This window comes from Oncorhynchus nerka, unplaced genomic scaffold (assembly GCF_034236695.1).
Source record: "Oncorhynchus nerka isolate Pitt River unplaced genomic scaffold, Oner_Uvic_2.0 unplaced_scaffold_690, whole genome shotgun sequence".
Lineage (NCBI taxonomy): Eukaryota > Metazoa > Chordata > Actinopteri > Salmoniformes > Salmonidae > Oncorhynchus > Oncorhynchus nerka.
In genome coordinates this window covers 267145-272144 of record NW_027040475.1, presented here as the reverse complement: position 1 = coordinate 272144, position 5000 = coordinate 267145, and the positions used below count along the sequence as shown (strand labels likewise).

General features: G+C 43.3%; 1 protein-coding gene across 1 annotated transcript in view; it reads right to left on the bottom strand.

Moving 5' to 3' along the window:
• Nucleotides 1–5000, bottom strand: part of LOC115125652 (plexin-A4-like) — a gene marked incomplete at its 3' end in the record, with an annotated part of 305241 nt that overhangs the window by 162603 nt on the left and 137638 nt on the right. The gene's annotated exons all lie outside the window — the stretch shown is intronic.

Below are 5000 nucleotides of genomic sequence, written 5' to 3'. Positions count from 1 at the left end.
CGGTCCTGATTAAAAACCCACCAGCATGGCTGTCATGAGGAAGCTTCCCAATGGCGCACGATAACGCCAGCCAACGATATCTGCTGCCAGCCAATTAGATTAAACTATTCCCCGCGCTCGCCCCGTTTTGGCCGGGTGAGGTCATCACGCGAGCCGCGGCCAAGGCAATGCCGGGCAGATCTCATATGAGGGATTAGGGTGTGCAACCCAGTGTTTGGTTGTGTATGTGAGTGAGTGAGTGATTGAGTGAGTGAGTGAGTGAGTGAGTGAGTGAGTGAGTGAGTGAGTGAGTGAGTGAGTGAGTGAGTGAGTGAGTGAGTGAGAGAGAGAGAGAGAGAGAGAGAGAGAGAGAGAGAGAGATTGAACAGTCTACACACAGCATGACTAACTCATAAAGGAGAGTTGGTCTACGTGACTAACTCATAAAGGAGAGTTGGTCTACACACAGCATGACTAACTCATAAAGGAGAGTTGGTCTACACACAGCATGACTAACTCATAAAGGAGAGTTGGTCTACGTGACTAACTCATAAAGGAGAGTTGGTCTACACACAGAGTGACTAACTCATAAAGGAGAGTTGGTCTACACACAGCATGACTAACTCATAAAGGAGAGTTGGTCTACGTGACTAACTCATAAAGGAGTGTTGGTCTACACACAGAGTGACTAACTCATAAAGGAGTGTTGGTCTACACACAGCATGACTAACTCATAAAGGAGAGTTGGTCTACGTGACTAACTCATAAAGGAGTGTTGGTCTACGTGACTAACTCATAAAGGAGAGTTCATCTACACACAGCATGGCTAACTCATAAAGGAGAGTTGGTCTACGTGACTAACTCATAAAGGAGAGTTGGTCTACACACAGCATGACTAACTCATAAAGGAGAGTTGGTCTACACACAGCATGACTAACTCATAAAGGAGAGTTGGTCTACGTGACTAACTCATAAAGGAGTGTTGGTCTACACACAGCATGACTAACTCATAAAGGAGAGTTGGTCTACACACAGCATGACTAACTCATAAAGGAGAGTTGGTCTACACACAGTATGACTAACTCATAAAGGAGAGTTGGTCTACACACAGCATGACTAACTCATAAAGGAGTGTTGGTCTACGTGACTAACTCATAAAGGAGTGTTGGTCTACACACAGCATGACTAACTCATAAAGGAGAGTTGGTCTACGTGACTAACTCATAAAGGAGTGTTGGTCTACACACAGCATGGCTAACTCATAAAGGAGAGTTGGTCTACGTGACTAACTCATAAAGGAGTGTTGGTCTACACACAGCATGACTAACTCATAAAGGAGAGTTGGTCTACACACAGCATGACTAACTCATAAAGGAGAGTTGGTCTACGTGACTAACTCATAAAGGAGAGTTGGTCTACGTGACTAACTCATAAAGGAGTGTTGGTCTACACACAGCATGACTAACTCATAAAGGAGAGTTGGTCTACGTGACTAACTCATAAAGGAGAGTTGGTCTACACACAGAGTGACTAACTCATAAAGGAGAGTTGGTCTACACACAGCATGACTAACTCATAAAGGAGAGTTGGTCTACGTGACTAACTCATAAAGGAGTGTTGGTCTACACACAGAGTGACTAACTCATAAAGGAGTGTTGGTCTACACACAGCATGACTAACTCATAAAGGAGAGTTGGTCTACGTGACTAACTCATAAAGGAGTGTTGGTCTACGTGACTAACTCATAAAGGAGAGTTCATCTACACACAGCATGGCTAACTCATAAAGGAGAGTTGGTCTACGTGACTAACTCATAAAGGAGAGTTGGTCTACACACAGCATGACTAACTCATAAAGGAGAGTTGGTCTACACACAGCATGACTAACTCATAAAGGAGAGTTGGTCTACGTGACTAACTCATAAAGGAGTGTTGGTCTACACACAGCATGACTAACTCATAAAGGAGAGTTGGTCTACACACAGCATGACTAACTCATAAAGGAGAGTTGGTCTACACACAGTATGACTAACTCATAAAGGAGAGTTGGTCTACACACAGCATGACTAACTCATAAAGGAGTGTTGGTCTACGTGACTAACTCATAAAGGAGTGTTGGTCTACACACAGCATGACTAACTCATAAAGGAGAGTTGGTCTACGTGACTAACTCATAAAGGAGTGTTGGTCTACACACAGCATGACTAACTCATAAAGGAGTGTTGGTCTACGTGACTAACTCATAAAGGAGTGTTGGTCTACACACAGCATGACTAACTCATAAAGGAGAGTTGGTCTACACACAGCATGACTAACTCATAAAGGAGTGTTGGTCTACGTGACTAACTCATAAAGGAGTGTTGGTCTACACACAGCATGACTAACTCATACACACAATGGTTAACTCATAAAGGAGAGTTGGTCTACGTGACTAACTCATAAAGGAGTGTTGGTCTACACACAGCATGACTAACTCATAAAGGAGAGTTGGTCTACACACAGTATGACTAACTCATAAAGGAGAGTTGGTCTACACACAGCATGACTAACTCATAAAGGAGTGTTGGTCTACACACGTGACTAACTCATAAAGGAGTGTTGGTCTACACACAGCATGACTAACTCATAAAGGAGAGTTGGTCTACGTGACTAACTCATAAAAGTGTTGGTCTACACACAGCATGGCTAACTCATAAAGGAGAGTTGGTCTACGTGACTAACTCATAAAGGAGTGTTGGTCTACACACAGCATGACTAACTCATAAAGGAGAGTTGGTCTACGTGACTAACTCATAAAGGGTGTTGGTCTACACACAGCATGACTAACTCATAAAAGGAGAGTTGGTCTACACACAGCATGACATCCATAAAGGAGAGCATGACTAACTCATAAAGGAGAGTTGGTCTACACAGAGTGACTAACTCATAAAGGAGTGTTGGTCTACACACAAGCGTGACTAACTCATAAAGGAGTGTTGGTCTACACACAGGCGTGACTAACTCATAAAGGAGAGTTGGTCTACGCACAGCACGGGACTAACTCATAAAGGAGAGTTGGTCTACACACAGCATGACTAACTCATAAAGGAGAGTTGGTCTACACACAGTGACTAACTCATAAAGGAGAGTTGGTCTACACGTGACTAACTCATAAAGGGAGAGTTGGTCTACGTGACTAACTCATAAAGGAGTGTTGGTCTACGCATGACTAACTCATAAAAGGAGAGTTGGTCTACACACAGCATGACTAACTCATAAAGGAGAGTTGGTCTACGTGACTAACTCATAAAGGAGTGATTGGTCTACACACAGCATGACTAACTCATAAAGGAGAGTTGGTGAGCACTACACACAGCATGACTAACTCATAAAAGAAAGTTGGTCTACACACAGCATGACTAACTCATAAAGGAGAGTTGGTCTACGTGACTAACTCATAAAGGAGAGCTGGTCTACAGCATGACTAACTAAAAGGAGAGTTGGTCTACACACAGCATGACTAACTCATAAAGAGAGAGTTGGTCACGTGACTAACTCATAAAGGAGAGTTGGTCTACACAGAGTGACCAACTCATAAAGGAGTTGGTCTACACACGAGAGCATGACTAACTCATAAAGGGAGAGTTGGTCTACGTGACTAACTCATAAAGGAGTGTTGGTCTACACACAGAGTGACTAACAAAGGAGAGCTGGTTATAAAGGAGTAAGGTCTACACACAGCATGACTAATCATAAAAGGAGAGTTGGTCACACGCACTAACTCATAAAGGAGTGTTGGTCTACGGACTAACTCATGGCAAGAGTATTCATCTACACACAGCATGGTTAACTCATAAAGGAGAGTTGGCTCCACGTGACTAACTCATAAAGGAGAGTTGGTCTACACAGCATGACTAACTCATAAAGAGAGTTGGTCTACACACAGCATGACTAACTCATAAAGAGAGTTGGTCTACGTGACTAACCTATAAAGGAGTGTTGGTCTTACACACAGCATGACTAACTCATAAAGGAGAGCTGTCTACACACAGCATGACTAACTCATAAAGGGAGATGGTCTACACACAGTATGACCAACTCATAAAGGGAGAGTTGGTCTACACACAGCATGACTAACTCATAAAGGAGTGTTGGTCTACGTGGACTAACTCATAAAGGGAGTGGTTGGCTACACACAGCATGGACTAACCTATAAAGGAGAGTTGTCACGGGACTAACTCATAAAGGGAGTGTTGGTCTACACACAGCATGGCTAACTCATAAAGGAGAGCTGGTCTACTGACTAACTCATAAAGGAGTGTTGGTCTACACACAGCATGACTAACTCATAAAGGAGAGTTGGTCTCACACAGCATGACTAACTCATAAAGGAGAGTTGGTCTACGTGACTAACTCATAAAGGAGAGTTGGTCTACGTGACTAACTCATAGGAGTGTTGGTCTACACACAGCATGGCTAACTCCAGAGGAGAGCTGGTCTACACACAGCATGACTAACTCTCATAAAGGAGAGTTGGCTCACGTGACTAACCTCATAAAGGAGAGTTGGTCTACGTGACTAACTCATAAAAGGAGAGCTGGTCTACACACAGCATGACTAACTCCATAGCTGGATAGTTGGTCTACGTGACTAACTCAAAGGAGTGTTGGTCTACACACAGAGTGACCAACTCATAAAGGAGTTGGTCTACACACAGCATGACTAACTCATAAAAGGAGTGTTGGTCTACAACACAGCGTGACTAACCTACAAAGGAGAGTTGGTCTACACACACAGGGAAGCAACCTCATAAAGGAGAAGTTGGCTTTTCCATACAGCATGACTAACTCATAAAGGAGAGTTGGTTCCATGATCAACACAGCGTACAGGCGACTAACTCATAAAGGAGAGTTGGGTTCACACTGCTAATGACTAACTCATAAAGGAGTTGGTTCACACACAGCATGACTAACTCATAAAGGAGAGTTGGTCTACGTACTAAGTCATAAAGGAGAGTTGGTCTAATGACTAACTCATAAAGGA